The sequence below is a fragment of the Delphinus delphis genome, chromosome 3, assembly GCF_949987515.2.
Source record: "Delphinus delphis chromosome 3, mDelDel1.2, whole genome shotgun sequence".
NCBI classification, from domain to species: domain Eukaryota; kingdom Metazoa; phylum Chordata; class Mammalia; order Artiodactyla; family Delphinidae; genus Delphinus; species Delphinus delphis.
In genome coordinates, this window is record NC_082685.1 from 37,027,582 (window position 1) to 37,045,520 (window position 17,939).

General features: G+C 44.7%; 1 pseudogene; it reads right to left on the bottom strand.

Moving 5' to 3' along the window:
- Positions 1–1,400: 1,400 nt before the first annotated feature.
- On the bottom strand, positions 1,401–2,153 carry LOC132422378 (large ribosomal subunit protein uL30m-like; annotated as a pseudogene).
- Positions 2,154–17,939: the final 15,786 nt, after the last annotated feature.

Here is a 17,939-nt window from a genome sequence, read left to right on the forward strand (position 1 = left end):
GTTGCCTAACCCAGATAGAATGGGGAACTTCAGATCAGAAGGGAGGAAAATCCATTAGGGAGGCCTCCTGGGGCACTTGGGGGTCTCAAAGTGCCCCCTAAATCATGCTCTGTTGGTGAATACCTCCAAAACAGGGCAGGCTTGATTCCCTGGGACTAGGCCAGCCAAGAGTTGGAGGAATGATTGAGACTCGACTACTCTGGCCAGGGAAAGAGCACTGGCCTGGGAGTTGGATGCCTGAGTTCTAATGACTGTGTGAGTAACCTTGGGCAGGCATCTGCCTCCTCTGGGCCTGAGATTTCTATTCAAATTATCAGGCACTATTTATTTGTTGGCTGAACACATGTTGAATGAGTAAGTCACAGAGCACTTGCTGTGTGGCAGGCCCTGTGATAGATGGTTTATATCCATGCTCTAATTTAATGCTATCAAGAGCCCCATGAGATTTCATAGGTGGGGAGCCTTGGCCTTAGAGAGGTCCATCACTTGTCTAAGCTGACACTAGGTCTGTCCTCCCTTACCATCTGGGTTCTGAACTTCCCTGTTCCCAGGCTTTAATAGTTCAACATTCCATACATTCCCGCCAACATTCTCATGCTTCTTCCTCTGCCTCTGATGCCCCATGGATGAGGCTGGACCCTGGTACAGCTACAGGCACGTGACACCAGGGGGACCCGGAATGCGGCTGTTGCATAGTTTCCCAGCCTTGCCCAGGGAAGCCCATTAAACATGAAAGGAGCAATTACAAGCTGCAATCAAAGGCACATGAATCAGAGATTCCTTCCCTTTAAATATTTTGACTCACTTGCCACTTATTTGACTTCTAATCTACATTTTTGTCTCTGTCATTCTGAAACAGATTTCGAAAGGGATAGGAGAAGTGGGCATGGAGATGGAAGTTTCTCTTTCTGAACAGTTAGCTAGGATTGTTTACTGCAGGCTGATTTTTACCCTTAGGTAATTTCGGGCTTCCTTCTTGTTGGCTCTAATAATATTAATTCTGATTTCTTCTGCCAATATTTGGGCTGTCCCTGTAATGATGAGGAATTGTGTGGTGATTCAGAGGCAGCAGCTGTGGCAGTGTCATTTGAATATTAGAACCTGAAATTTGCTCAGATGGGGTCCCTAGTATAGGATATGGCTTTGATGGGTATATGATCCTCATGGTGCTTTCTTTCATAATGGATGGAGGAAAGGTACAAATGACAGTAAGAAAAGGACAACCACTTGGGTCTGACCTAGAGTACATCAAGAGCTCAGATCTGCAAAGGGAAGGTAAACCAATCGGGAACTTGCCTTTTTTTTGTGTGTGTGTATTTAAAATATATTTTAATAGAAACACTTTCTCACCATCTTTAAATAAAGATGGTTTGCATTTTTTAATCTGAAATGCTCTGGCATTAGGACTTAATTGCTCCCTGGTCCACAGGGTTTAGATGCCATGCACTACTAATTCTCCAGTGTTCATGAGGCAGGCATTACGCATGTCCTCCTTTGCTGCAAGTCCTTGTGGCAACTTCAGGGACTTGATTCTTTTTTTGTTTGTCTGTTTGTTTCTAACAGCTTTATTGAGGTATAATAGACATACAACAAAATGCACACACTTGAAAAGCATATGGTGCTAAGTTTGACATACGTATACACCCATGAATCCATCACCTCAACGGGGACTTGATTCTTTTCAAATGTTCAACCACTTTCTTTTTTGCCTTCACTGAAGGGATATTCTTGTGAACCTGAGGAATAGGTGCTTTTTCTAATCCAAGCATCTTTATTGTAACCCTTTTCCCAAATGGATGTCTTTTCCTAGTTCTTATTCTGGTAACAATATGCAGTTTATGAAGGTGCTTTGGATCCCCACCATATTTTTCATGGTCTGCAGGTGAAGGCTGAAAAACTTTATCTGGAATTCTTGACCTGGTAAATTTGTGATGAATCAAATCTGTACAGATGAGAGGCTCTATACCTTTTGTCACTGTTTGCAGTCTGCCTGCTGGCCGCTGACCTACCGAGTGCAAAATCCCTGCAGTGAATATGGTGATTATTCTCTTTATAGGCCACTGAGGGAAAGCCAAGCAAAAGACGGACCTTGCCTTTGTAATACTAACAATAGTAACCACCTTTTGAGAGTTTGCTAAGGTAGGTACTGTCATCACCCCCATTTTGTATATATAAAAAAAAAATGAGGCTCACTGAGGATATATAATCCCAACTCACTCCTTTGGAAAATGGCAGACTTGGGATCCAATCTCCAATCCAACTGTCTAAACTATAGCTCTTATACACTTGACCACTATACCTACAAACCCAGACTTGCAAAGTAAAGTCATCTAAGGTCCCAGGACTGCTGATGGGCATCTTGGGAAAACAGCCCTGCCCAAACCACAGCCATTCACAGGGCTTATGATGAACCATCACTGTACTCAATACACACTTAAATGCATTATTTCATTTAATTCTCACAATGTTCCTAATGAAGTAGGTACTATTATCATTCCCATTTTATAGGTGAAGAAACTTGGGTTCAGAAAAAAAGAAGTGACATCCTTGTGCCATGCCACTAGTAAATGGTACAGCTGTATTTCATTTTACTTTCATTATTCTCCTCTCAACATCAATGACTCAGAAACTTTTTACCAGCTGGAGATTTAAATTGGGGGCATTTTTATGAATCTAAAAGCAATGTTCTTTTATAAGAAAGCATTTGCCGTCTTCTCCTCTGTAGGAATATATTCTGAGTGAGTCTTTCTTTAGCATCTTAAACCCACATGGCCCTAATAATCATCCATTTCCTGGGCAGCTACAGAGCTTTTTGCTAACTCTAATTCTCTTCCCTTCAGGGCTCAGATCACATCATTCTGTCCTCAGATCCTGTGAGGACTGGCAAATCCAGGTGGCTCAAATGGAGCCCTTTCTAGTGTCCTCTGCTCACCTGAACCCCAGGCCTTTCCCTCTTTTGAACAACCTTCCTCCACACCAAACTGCCATCTACCCCCTTCCACCTTCCCTCTCTGACTCTCACTTATGCCCTCCATCCCAAACGTCCTAGTCTCCGTTCTTCCTCCTGTAAATAGTTTTTAATGGTGCACTGGAAAGAACCTCATGGTCCCTTAAAATCATAGTCAGATTATTGCATTCTTGCCTGGGGCGGGTCTCTTATTCCTTTCCAAAGGAGCTGAGAAATACAGAAAAGAAAAATGGCGAAACACGCTGTGTGATTATGGATAAAAGGAAAGGTCAGCACAATCATTTCCTGATATACATGGTAAAACCTCGACTAAATGAAAACAGCAGAGTGTGGAATTCTGGGTAAAGGAATTTTCTGGCTATTTCAGGATTAATCCTCTACAGTCTGCTTTCCTGCTTCTGTCAGAGTAGCATGCCAGACAAAATGACCCTCTGTGGACTGAGGATTTTATACAGTCCTGACATCGTTGTTCTGGGCAGCCACGGCTTCCACAGTTCCTCAGGCAGACCCAAGCCTGCAATTCCCCTCCCCTTGTGAGACAGGCTACATCTAAAGAATTTCGTCTTCTCTCTTCATTCCTGGCAACTGGAGATTTTCTTTCCTGATTTTCAGCCAATACATTTTGTGAAAAATTAAAAATAATATTTAGCTTGGTATTTCTAATGTTGAGGGTGCAGGGCTTCCTGCCTCTGTTCACTCTGCCATCTTCACGGGGACTGAAGTTGACCCCGTGTCTCCCGGCATCTAGTGCTCAGCCATCAGGCCATTAACAATGGGGGAGAGCTCTCTTATTTGCCAAGATCTGTCCACTAGCCTATGTCACTGAGGTGAATCGGGAGGAGAAGGAAGGCACCTACTACTTACTTCTTTTAATCCTTACAGAAAACCAGAGACACAGGCATTTATTATCTACAACTTTAAAGCCTGGGGAAACAGAGGTTTGAAGAGGTTAAGCTGTCCAAGGTCAGTGAGGAAGTGGCTAAGAGAGGATTTGAATTTAGGATTCTCTGCCTTCAGTGCAGTTGCTTTTCCCACTAGCCTCCACTGGCTGGGATACAGTCCAAATCTGGAAAACTAATTCCTCCCAATTCGTAGCAGTCCTTCTTCCCTTAGGCGGTGGCCTTGTGCAAGGGTGGGCTATTGGGTGCCTGGCAAAGATACATTCTGGAGGCCTCATCCTCCTGTAAGCTCTAACTACACCTACACGGTCATGGAATGGCCTCATCGAGAGCATCCCTCCCTTTCCTGACCTCTTCCACCTGCCCTCCTCCCTCCCCAGCAAATAAACTTTCCTTTAGTAAGGTCAGCTGGGGAGCCATTTTCTTATAATCTCTGATGTGAGTTCATTTCCCAAACCAGTGATGCCTGGCTATGCAGCTTGGCCAAATCTGGTAACATTTCTGAATTTCATTTACCTCCTTGTATATAGGGACTCATAATTCCTCACAGTAATATACAGTGTCCCAAGAACATTACCATTCCTGTGGTTTTATTTTGTTTCCAGGAAGTTAAATTAATAGTACTTTTTTTTAAATGCTCACAGTTATTGAGCACTGAAGTGCCAGGGGCCAAATCTGTTTATATACATGTTCTCATTTATCCTCACAACTCTTCTATAGAGTATGCATTTCATTATTTCCATTTTGCGGACTAGGAAACTAAGATTAAGTAACTCATCCAAAGTCACATACCCAAGAAGTGAATGAGACTGTCTGAATTAACAGCTCAAATACGTGACTTCTATCTTATGTGACTTCTATATTCTGATCTTTATTAGATTATAAAGTGTTCTTTCCATTTTTCAGGTGTCAAGAGATATGTTTAAATTCACACATCAGCAGAATGAGGAGTAGATCTGGCCTGGGGCTTAGCTTTCTGGATGGGGCTTTTGTGACACAATCACATGGTCTCATAAGGATGTGGAGACTCGGAAATTTGGTGACTCCATGAAACGAACTGTGTTTGGATGAAGCCTCTAGGCACAGCCTCCTCCCTGCCAAGGTCTGGAGGCTGCCTGAGGTCTTTCCTCAAGCAGCTGGCCCTCCCTGTCCACTGCTCTCTAAGTGAGCTCGCTGGCTCTGTGCCCATGCCCAGGCCTGGGACTTACACCCTGGGCTGCCCTCACACCCCTGGGGGGCCTCCCACCGCCTCCCGAGCCTGGACTGTGGCCTGAGGACCTGGCTCCCCCAGAAGGCATTGCTCCCTTCTGGCAAGGTGCCAACTGTGGGTGGGTTCGGCTAAGCCCAGGGCAAGGGAGGAACGAGTGGAGAGACAGCTTGATTCTGTGCCCTGAGAGATGCTTGGGGGAGTGTGAATCCCAGTGACCAGCCCCAGAAGCTTGCAGGGATTTTAAATTCCTGAGTTGGCCCTGAATAACCCCCTGCTGGATCTGCAGATGTTTCCATTGCCAAAAGGCCCAAGGATGACCCAAGTCCTCTCCCACGGAGACCTCCCATCCCTGAGCCCCCTGGATGTATACACTGGGGCCCTCCACACAAGGACAGTGTGCCTCACTCACGGAGGTCAACTGAGGCTGGAAGGACAGCTGGGGTCAACAACACCCAACTCCCAAGGGTTGATGGTTTTGTTTTATGCTTCAACTCCCCCTCCTCCCCTCTTCCTCCAACTTCTTATCTCTTTTCTCTTCTCTCCCATCACAGAGCCAACACATTCTGGGTTCAAACACCAGTTCCACTTATAATCAGTCATGTGTCTTTTGGAAAACTACTTAACCTCTCCGTGGCTCAGCTTTTTTTACCTGGAAAATAAGGGTGATAAAATCTTTGCCATTTCTAAGAATTGGAAATAGAGTGTGCTAAATGCCAAATACTTGATAAATGGTAATATGATAATAACTTAGTATTACTATTATGCAGTGTGGTAAGGAAATTAGCTAAAGGGATTTCACTGTATCTCCAAGTATACCTACCAGGTGTCTATAACATTACAGCTCAAGACTTTTAGGAATAAGCCCTTAATCAAGGTTCAAAGGCTTTTAAGAATAAAAATATGGGCATTACAGCTACGGAAAACTTTGCAGAGACTGCATGAGGATCAATTGCACATGTCACCCTCTGTGTGCACAGATTTTTCTGTTCCTTCGGGTCTCTCAAGGTCCTCAGATACAAGTTCTTTTATCTGTCACTGCACAACACACACACACTTACAGACCACTCCCACTTTGGGTCCTTCAATCTTGAAGAGAGCAGAATAATGAACTATAAGTTCACTGCTCAAGAGAGAGCAAGAAATCTGCTGTGATGTTGGATGGGCTCAGCATCCCTGTCAGCAGAAGACCCTATGGCTGATGAAGCTGACCACGGGAAAGGCAGTCCTTGGGAAAGAATGGTGTCAGAAGTCTCTCGCAGGTAATTTACTGTCCCAGATTAGAGTCTACCCCACATCATGCCAAGCCCTCTCTTCTCCAACCAAATGGCTCTCTGTGTGTCACACGCTAGGAACAGATAACCAGATCTAACAGATAACCAGATCTAAACTGGGAGATCAGAAGGCTAGCTCTCCAAACTGGGAGACTTTTTCAGGGTCGGGGGAGGGTGCTAAAGCATCAAGTGCAGGAGGCAACAAACAGACTGCATGTTCTTAATGTTCAAGACTAATTATTCACTAGAGTAAAAACCGCAAGAGATAGAAAGAAAACAAGCCTCTGATCTAAAATATCTAAAACTGAAATCCTTCCCCTGAAGAAGCACACATCTGGAATTCATTTTCTACTGCAGCAAGCCATGGACTAGCTCTCCACCAGAACCCTGCCCAGCCACTGCACGACGGCGACTGAATGCAGGCTGTGCTGCATGGGGGGCTGATAGAATTTTTCGCAGATAAATATTCCTGCCAAAGTTAGTTTTCAAGCCACGGGTCATAAATATACAGTATTCCAGCAAAAAAGTACAGAATGTCCTCCTGGGGTTGACAAGAAAATAGTTTTATAAATAACCCTCTTGACACGTGCAAGATGTTAACATTTTTGAGGTTTTGGGTAGGGGCGGACGCAGATTTAATTGCTCGATTCAGACTGGAGCCACTCTGGACTTGGACGTTAGGGGGCCTATGGCAATGTTTTTCTTGGTTTGAGAGAGTTTATGTTGCTTGTCAGCACTGAGGACAAAGGCTGCTTCTCAGAAAATTCTGGGCCAGTGTGCTGCACAGGTGAGTCTGACCAGATCTGTAAGCGAGGGGACCTGCACTGGGGCGTCAAATAAATTGCAATCCCTTATGTAGGAGGAGGGCTAGGCTGAGCCACAGTGTTGACTGTTGTAGAGGCACTGAGTGCCCAGCCCAGGCAATGTGTACAGGAAAGAAGGAAAACGTTCCAAAGAAGCCTCATATTTTGATAGTAATTTTATTTTCTTTTTTAACAGCAAATTTTGGGCAGATCCTGGAGTGGGCCAGATAAACACTGAGTCTAGGGGGATTTTAGTATCAGAAACACCACTGGATCTTAAATTAGTGCGTGGGACAGATTGGGGTTTGTCAAATACGCTTTTCATACTGACCCTAACACATTGCTAGATTTCCCACCTCTGAAGTCCACTGGGGTCCAGCCTATTCACATGCAGAGTGTTATCTGGACTTAATGAGGACATTACACTCCTGAGCATCTCTCAATGTCATTTATATGGTGCTTTAAAGTTTTCCAAGCCCTCTCACATCCACAATTGCAACTGAACCCCAGAGTAGCCCTGTGAGATAAAGAGGGCAGGCACTACAATTCCCGTTTTACAGATGGAAATGCAGAAGCCAGGTGAAAGGAAGAAAATTGCCCAGGGATCCCAGATAGTAAACGGCAGAACAAGGATTCACATTTAGGCCCTTGGCCTCTTGAAGCTCTGTCAACAAACTGCTTGGTTTATCAGACATGCTAGGAAAGCAGAGAGCAGGGCCAGAAGGAAATGAGCACTAGGACAGCAAGGTTTTGATGAGGGACAATAAGAGGAAGGCTCATGCTGGGGACTCTGTTCTGATGGGAAGTCCACAGTGTCCGACTTTCATTACACCTTAACCAGGAGTTGGGAAGATAACTAGTCACATCAGTAACCTCTCGCTCCAACTCTGTGGCTGAAGCTGGTGACAGATACAACATCGCCATGATGTTCTGAGGTGTGAGAAGGGCCTTTGCAGCTCTCAATTACAATACATCGACAGACTGCACGGCAACCTGATTCTGCAGGTAGTTCTGAATTTGCCGGTGAAGACAGGAGCTTCCTAAATTTTTAAAAGCAGAATAAGAAATCTCTCCTTCCTCTCACTTACTAGGCATACTGGGTTTCTGTACATTGACTAAAAGGTCTAAATCAGTTTGCAATGAATGTTAAGATAAAGATAATAGTAGTAATCACTGTCATCTAACAGCTGAGCCAGGCTGCAGTGCCTCAGTTAAGCACTTGACATACATACCCAATTTATTGAGTGGGCTGAACTCAAGGGAGGTACAACCAAGCAGTGGATGTCTTTTGCCTTCCAAACGCTGCATCCCCAATGCTCCGCAGACTCCCGCCCAGCCCCCTGATGACATCTTGGACAGTTCCATCTGCTGCTTTCTCATCAGTTTAAGTTATGAAAACAAGTTCTGTTTTGTTTGTTCACACTCAATTCAGGTATTAAATGGTCCCCTTGAGGTGAGATCAGAACTTCAATATCCCATCTCATTCACACTCCGCCTCCCCCCCCCCCCCCACCGCCAACCTCTCCAACTCTAACTACAGGGACCTGCAGTGGGGATTTTGTGGGGGACTGTAATCTCTTTTATCACTTAACTTTCTTTCCTGTCCCTGTGACTGGCTGGCTTTTTCAGAGTCAGGGTAGAGGAGGGGATTAAGGGAAAAGGGACCCTCTTACAGGGCTGCTGGAATCAGTCATCAGTGCCCTCTCTGGCAGGTGCCTGCTTGGTGGCCTCATGGGCACACTTGGAGATTCTCAGAGGCTCTGGTTGTACACTCAGGCTGACCTCTTGTGACATTCTTAGCTCCTGTTCTGGTTGTCTGTGCTAGAGCATCTTATTGCTGGGGGCCCATCATGAGGGCTCAGGCTCTGCTGGCTTCTGCAGCATCCCCTTGGCCCATGGGAAACTCATGCATTCTTGCCTTAGCAACGGGTAGGCTGTTGTCTACCAAGTCCTATCTCCTGGCCCCAGTGTGGTGTGTATCACCACCCAACCTCCTGTCTTTTGTAGACCAGCCTCTGTGGTCACGAATGTCACCAAAAGCATGCCATGCTATCCCAGGAGTCCTCCCACTGTTCTTGGCCCTAGCCCCAAAACAGCACTGGATCCTGTGATCCTGCACCCTTTGTGAAGATGCAGCCAGGTGTAAGTGCCTGCCTCAGCTTCTTCTAGGCATCCCCAATCTCTGTGAATGTTTCTCTTGGCTGCACTCCCACCTCCAACACATTTGGGTTTTGAAGGGACACTCCTGAGCTGGGGAGGGGACAGCCAACAAAATCCCTTTCTAGACTCTTCCAACACCCTTTGAACCTCCAATCTTCTTTACCATTGCTGGTTCATGGGGTTATTTTGCTGAAATGGTTCTGCTCTCCTATTTTTTAAATTAAATCTGCCCCAGGGAACTAGCACCCCTGTTTAGCATATGGGAGTACTTACCGTTTATTGTATTCTGTGTGGGAGATATAACTGAATTTTAGAGACAACAGGAGGAATTTAAATTTAACATCCTATCTATATACCTAAACCTTACAAAAACACATGCCAGCTAGCTCTAATTATTCCTAGAGCTAGGAATACTAAACACGGGGACACTGAGGCTCGGAGAGTTCAGCGAGTTGCCAAACCACACACAGCAAGGCAGTGGACTGGGTCTCTCTCTGGTCTGTCTGACCCCAAAGCCAGTGCTCTTAACATGGAACGTGAGGATGGTGAGGAAGTCATTAGCCAAAAAGTCTGCAGACACAGCTAAAGACAGAAGTGGGAAGGACAAATCTCAAACCTGTGTCCTGTTTATACTTGTTTTCTTTCAAATAATTGTCATGTGTTAGTCCAAACAACGGTATCCCAAAGCCTTGATTTTGGTTGTCTATAAGCCTTGATTTCGGTTGTCTATAAGCAATGGTGGGGCAGTTAAACTTGTGAAAACTCAATCACGCTGGCCTCAATTGACAAGCACAAATGGCTGTGACGAAGGTGAGGGAGCCAAGTGCAAATAACAATGCCATTAGAGTCGACAGCCAAAGTGCGATTAAAGAATGTGCTAACCAGAGTTCCCTGTGTGATGTCAGTCCTCTCACCATCTCCTGCTTGTAGTCAAATGAATAATTATACTCAACCTGCGAACACGGATTTTCCCTTTCAAAATGCATTCACATCTGTGACCGCTTTTTTTTTTTCCATTGGAGTATGGATGCTTTACAATGTTGTGTTAGTTTCTACTGTACAGCAAAGTGAATCAGCTATATGTATACAAGTACCCCCCCTTTTTTGGATTTCTTTCCCATTTACGTCACTGCAGAGCATTAAGTAGAGTTTCCTGTGATATACAGTAGGTTCTCATTAGTTATCTATTTTATACATAGTATCAAAAGTGTATATATATATCAATCCCCATCTCCCAATTAAACCCACCCCTCCCTTCCCCCTTGGTATCCATACGTTTGTTCTCTACATCTGTGTCTCTATTTCTGCTTTGCAAATAAGATCATCTACACCAGCAGTCCCCACACTTTTTGGCACCAGGGACCAGTTTCATGGAAGACAATTCTTCCATGGGTGGAGGGGTGGGGGGGAGATGGTGCAGATGGTAATGCGAGTGATAGAGGGGGTGATTCAGGCAGTAACACGAGCCATGGGGAGTGCCAGGTGAAGCTTTGCTTGCTTGTCCACCACTCACCTCCTGTTGTGCGGCCCAGGGGTTGGGGACCCCTGCTCTATACCATTTTTTTACATTCCACATACACATGTTAGTATACAATATTTGTTCTCTTTCTGACTTACTTCACTCTGTATGACAGTCTCTAGGTCCATCTACGTCTCTACAAATGACCCAATTTCATTCCTTTTCATGGCTGAGTAATATTCCATTGTATATATGTACCATATCTTCTTTATCCATTCCTCTGTTGATGGGCATTTAGGTTGCTTCCATGTCCTGGCTATTGTAAATAGTGCTGCAGTGAACATTGGGACCGCTTTTAACGTGGCCCCTGCAATACGGCAGTTGGAGCCGGGATTGCATTATTGTCCGGTTGTCACATAAGAAAGCTGAGACCTGTGAAGATGAAGACATCCCAAGTGCCCCCAGCAGGTGAATGGCAGGGTAAGGACTGGAGTCTTTTGCTCAAGTGACACTCTTCAACAGTATATTCAAAGAGGCCTCAAGGAAAGCAACCGTCCTTGGCTGCCTATGAAGCTGCATTCCTGCCAGCTGCTTCTGTGGGCACAGGGGAGAACCCTTTCCACCTGCCTGAGTCTTGCTTTTGTTCCACCTTGCTGTCTGCACCCTCATGGTATACATTCATTTCCATGTATTTTTTTATTTTTCAGGAGAAAACAGAAGACAAATCAAAGGGCTAAAAACACAGGGACAAACTTGATCCTGTCCTATGTATCTTCAGGGGACCCACAGACCCTGCCTCCTGAATTCCCTACCCCTCTGTCCGAGGGAAGCACCGGGATGAACAATAACTTCAGTAATAACTCCTGTCTGTTGAGCACTTACTTTGTGTTAGGTATGGTGCTCAGTGTCTTACAAGCGCTTTTTCCTTCCCTTCAGGTCCGTAGTGTCTGCTCTAAAATTTTGAGGCCAGGTGTGTTTCCGAAATCAGTTTTTTAGTTGTTAGAAAGCTAAATGGTACACCTGCCATATGTTATTCTAAGCCCAGCAGCATCTGCAGCAGTGTTTAATTATCAAACCCATTCATATTTCTGTGATGAAACACAGAAATAGTCATAAGAGGCATAAAATAAAAGCTGTCAACAGCCTCATGTCAATATATGTCAGCTTTTCCTGCCAGGTCACAGTATGCCAAACAGTGAAGAAACTTACAGTTTCAGAGCTCTTTGGATTGTGGAATCACAGATGACAAATGGTGGATCTGTATTATTATGCTCATTTTATAGATTAGATACAGATGTTCAGAGAGTTTCCATAACTCGCCCAAACCACAGAGCTGCTGAGGAGCAGAACTTGGATACCAACCCAGGCCTCCCAATTCTAGCACCTGCTCATCAACCTCCACATAGAACATTTGTCTGTGGAAGCAATTGACACAGACACTTCCACCAACAAGCAGCTGTAATTTCCATTCATCAAGGGCAGGGGCAGTAGAACCTTTGCAATCTCTCAATCCAGTTTTAAGAATAATCTACCATGTCTGGACACTGATCTAAAATCCTTGCTACTAAGGGATGGTCCATGAACCAGCAATATAGGCATCATTGGGAGCTTGTTGGAAATGCAAGATCTCAGGCCTCATCCAAGACCTTTGAATCACAAATACATGCTAACAAGCTCCCTTAGTAGTTTGCTGGCACAGCCTAGTTTAAGCAGCTCTGGCCTAAAACTCTTTTTTTGTATGATCTCATTTAATCCTCACAATAACCCCATAAGGTAGGTGCTATTGTCATCCACCTTATACAGCTAAGGAAAGTGAGGTCCAGAGAGGTTAATAACTTGCCCAAGGTCACACAACTGGTAGGTTCCAGACATGAATGCGGGTTGGCCTGACTCAAGGGCCCAGGCTGTTCACTACTACACTGTCCTTTTTCTTGCAGGCAGGAAGTGAGGCTCAGGGACATTGGATAAGGCTGCTCCTCTTGATTAGTAAAGACAGAGATGAAAATCAAATTGCAAATTGGTGGCTCCAAGGAGACTTCCCTCCACTGTCCCCATCCGCCCTCCCTCAGCTCCTTTATCTGACTACAGTAGTTGGCAGAGTTGTTTACACCTTTTCTCATTCTCTTCCTCCTGGACACATGGTATATCTTCACTTCCTTATCCCACTTCAACACAAGCAGGGCCATGTGACTTGCACTGGCCAATGAAACGTGAGTGAAGGTGCTATGCATCATTTCCAGGCTGGTGCATTCAGTTGTCAGTGCCCAACAGGGCAGCAACCCCTGACCCCTGTAGTGATCCTGGAAGCACTCGGGGAGATGAAGCCTTTATCAGCCTGGGTCCCTGACTGCTTACAAGGAGCAGAGCCCCTACTAAACCCACACTGGACAGACAACAGGAATGAGAAACAAACCATTGTGCTTTGAAGCCTCTGAGATTTGAGGGGTTGTTTGTTACCCTGGCATAACCTAGCTTATCCTGGCTGATCCTCTGACTCATCTTCCTCTGCTCTGGAGGGACTGATTTACGCTGTAGGAATGCCAGCCAGCAGCTCTGTGTGTGGGAAAAATGTACCTGTTTTTAGGTACCCAAGCTAATAACCTCTTTCTCCTTATTTCTTGTGAGAGTTCGTCTCCTTCTCCTCCTTTCTTTCTTGGTGCCAAATTTATTTCTGATTTGTTTTCCTTGTTGAACCTCTACAACTCCTTATTTTCCAAGGCTATTTTTAGTGGCTCCACTCTACCCTGAAGGAAATAGTTCACATCTTGGTGCCCAGGGCTTTTTTAGCTCCTTTTAATGGGAGAGGATAGTACATATCAACAATTCTTTTAGCCACCATGTCATTTCCCCAAGAGGCTCAGAGAAGAACACAATGTCTCCATCAGATGAGTTGTGGTTATTAGTCGCCAAACTCCTCACTGTACATAGTTCTCTCTGGTACAAATGAGATATTAACTTTCCATTGCCTCTTTCCTTTTGGAGGTTAAGCCTATGTTCCTTCTACCTGGTGATTTCCTAGTCCTACTGAATCAGTCTTTGGGAGTGGGGCTCAAAAATCTATGCCTTCTATAAACTCCTTGAGAGATTTATCTACAGACAATTTGGGGACAGGTGTTTGGGAGGCTTTGGGTTGACTACGTATCCTACTTACTGAGCCACATATGTTTGTTGGAACTCATCCTTGCTCATCTGGAAGTCATCATTGATTAGAAATATAATTAAAAACAACATTCCCCATGAATGTTTATAGCAACTTTATTCATACTTGCCAAAACGTGGAAACAATCAAGATGTCCTTCACCAGGTGAATGGATCAATAAACTGTGATACACCCAGACAATGGAATATTACTCAGTGCCAAAAAGAAATGAGCTATCCAGACATGAAAAGACATGGAGAAACTTAAATGCATGTTACTAAGTGAAAGACGCCAATCAGAAAAGGCTACATACTGTATGATTCCCATTATATGACATTGTGGAAAAGGCAAAACTATGGAGACAGTGAAAGGATAAGTAGTTGCCAGGGGTCACAGGGGATGGAGGGATGAACAGGTGGAGCACAGAGAATATTTAGGGCAGTGAAACTCTTCTGCATGATACTGTAATGGTGGGTACATGTCAGTATACATTTGTCAAAACCCACAGAATATACAACACCAAGAATGAGCCCTAACGTAAACTACAGACTTTGATGATAAGGATGTATTCATGCAGGTTCATCAACTGTAGCAACTGTTCACTCTGGTGCAGGATGTTGATAGTGGGGGAGGATGGGCATTTGGGGGGATGGGGGTATTCAGAAACCCTGTGTTTCTGTTCAACTTCGCTGTGAACCAAAAACTGCTCTAAAAAACAACGTCTATTAAAAAAATAATAATATTCTCTTTCATGCTTCTGGAGGAAATTGTGTCCCTGTGAGCAAAGCTGAGGGGAGAAGTTGAAACTCCACTTCTATGGATTTGCCATTTTCAGTGTCTTCCATCTTATCAGGAAGGCCGGTCAGGATAAAAACGAAGCATCAGAGTGTAGCTGGGATCATGTGAGGAAGAGCTTAGGCCATGGACTGGATAACAAGAATGAGCAAGGCCCTGCTTGCAGCAAGTTGTGACCCATTTCTTGTCCAGCAATTTTCAGCCAGACTGCTAAGTTCTGTCATTTCCAGGGGGTGTTGGGAAAAGTATGGCTCTATATCCTCTGTATTTCTTCTGTGGGGGGAGGCAGGGTCATGATGGCTTACAGAGACTAGGTAGGAAGCTAGGGGGAATCAGGCAAAAGGGCAGCATGTATTGAAGGAACATCTGGAGGAGAGAAATCCAAGCAGACCACGGACGAGGAGTCAAGAAATATATGGAATTTGGAAGGTAGGAGATCAGAAGCCAGGGAAATAGACTGGGTAATGGATAGGAGAAAGGAGCACCTGACCAGTGAGAAAGCCTCTTATCAGCTTTCTTCTACAGGGGAGCCGTGTGAAATGGAGACAGCCACCCTGGGGTACAGTGGTGGCTGCCATGGTGAAGAACAAGTAGGGTAACCTCCCTGTACAGGGAGGGAAGTGCTCAGAGTCAAGGATGCTACTGGCTCATCACTGGAACATGTAACAACGGGCTTAACCACTTTTTACAAAGTCCTCCAAAATCAGCCACTGAACTGAGGGTCTCCCCTCCATGGGAAGGAGAAGAAACTGGTTAAGAGACAAAGACACGTGTCTCTATTAGACCACGACTCTATCTTGTGCTTATTATCCCCAAAGAAATCCTTTCCTCTTAGTTCCAGTTCTGTTTAAGTTAACTAGCCATCAAAACCTTTCCCTTTGAGAGTTTGTGAATATTTTAACAGAACATCTGTTGACACTTAGTAAAAACAAAAGGATCAGCCTCCTTATGAATAGCTGTGAAAACGTAATTGACACTTGAGCTTACATGTCACAAAGGAAGCTGAAATTTGCCAGGCTCATGTTTAGATAGTAGAAGCACACTAATGGTAATAGCAGTAGTAGTTGTTGTAATAATAGCAATAATAAAAAGATGTTAGTAACTGATGAACCGCTCTACTATGGTTCAGAGATTTGTGGCTGGGCAGGTCTGGATGGAGCCAATTATCTGGACTTTCCTGTGCTTTTCCAGCTTTCTTTCCTCTGTGTTATAATCCACCTTCAGCATAGGATCTGGTATAATTTACACTACCATGTTAAAAAATGTGATTATCAATGTGATGCCTGTTTTAGGGGAGGTAGTCTCTAAATCTTTTTTTTTTTTTTTCTAAATCTTATTTTAACGTGGAATGAAAGCTTTAAGTTTGCTGATGTTGGACTTTAAGGTTGAGGGAGTTGGGGTTAGAGGCAGTATTTGGGTGGGTGCAGCCTGGGTGATACTGGGGCTTGTTAGGGGTTCTCCCACAGTCCTTGAAACTGTACTTTACATTAACAAGTGAAAACCTTTGCAAGCTGTAAAGGATCACTAGATGCCAAAACAAATTATTTTTCTTAGTACAGGTGACCAAGAGCAGATGCTGACACCAGGGTAAGACCAGAAGGAACTGGAAGAGTGATGGCCGAAAGGTGAATAACTAACAATTTCAAAGTATTAGAGTGCAGCAGTTAAGAAACAGCTGTTCTCTATAGCCACCAAAGCCAGAAAAGTAAGTACTAATGAGTGCAGGAGGAGAAAGTTAAGAAAGATATAGAACAATACTAACTACAGGAGGGGGTGGGAAGTAGGACTCATTCATGCAGTCATTCAGCAAGCATTTATTAAGCACCTACTACGCAGCAAGAACTGGGCTAGGTGTTGGGAGTATAAAGGCCAAAGCCTCTGCCTTCAAGTGCTCACAGAATCATGAGCTCGCCTGACTGTAAAGCTCCTAAGGGCAGGAGCACAGCAGTCCAGTCACTACATCCCAGATATATGTCTTCCTCCTAGAAGATACCTCATAGATATTCCTTGCATGAACAGCTGAACTAAGACTGAACCAGTAGGCAAGACAAGGAAGTCATTAGGTATCACAGAATCTTTTCTCTGGCCTGCAGCTGATGTATTTCTGCCTGAAGGCAGGAGGCTGGCTGACAGAGCTCTATATTCAACTGAAGCCTCCACTTATCTTTAGGCCTGATTCCCTGGAGTGCTGTTTTTGGAGAACATTGCCCAGTCTTTGGAAAAAGCTAAGTTTAACAAGTCAGACCTGAAACTTCACCAACCCTCCAAGTTGAGTTCTTGGGCTGAGCATTTATATTTAATTGTATGTTGTCACCAGTCATCTGCTGCTCCAAGAACACAGAATGCTGCTTCCAGAGCAGATACCATTTTTGGAGCTGCACTTCTTGAATCTTGACAACTGGAGTCAAAACAGCGCCTGGCAGCGTGAATGACAACTGCACATCGGCGAGCGGCTGGAGTCACTCAACTCTGAGAAAGATCTGGAAAGCTTCCACCTCCCTGCCTGCCTCAATGCAAAGAGCTGGGCTAAGCATGGTTGCCATGAAATAACTCACACACCATTTGCATCTGGCTGGACATCTAATGGGTAGAGGTGGCAGCTTTGTCTGTGAATCCCAGCCTTCTCCCTTCTGTGTATCCTAAGCCGTCCCTGATCCCCTTGAAGCCCACTGGAAGACACCCACACAAAGGCCTTTCTGCCTACATGAGCTCCTCCCTGTTGCTTTGCCTTCCTTTTTTCTAACATCGCAATAAACCCTTCTCATCTCATATTTATCAAATGCAATCACAAAGGGACCACTTAATTAACAGGCTGCCATTGTGTGGAAGATGACTTGGAAGCTTAAAGCCATTTAAGAAACCTCATGCTGTTCCTGACGACAAAAACAGTGGGACGCACCATCTGGGAGGGAGCTTCCGCCGAAACAGATGCCAGTGTTTCCATGATTAAGAACCTAATATTATAACATCATAGTATGTGGTGCCATTTGGTTAGGAGAGACAGCCTTGTGAGCGAGTGTTCTCAGGTCTCGCCTGCTTGGATGCAGCCAAATCATTCAACACCACAATATTTGCTCTGGCAAGGTGCCCCGGTTTATACGGATCTTGTTATCTATTCCCTAATAGACCCTATGTGGGGCTGAGCACACTGAAAAAGCTCAATTAAAACTTGCTGAGGCATTTGTTGGCTGTGACTAGCATACACTGAGGTTATTATGGTCATTCTGTGCTATGA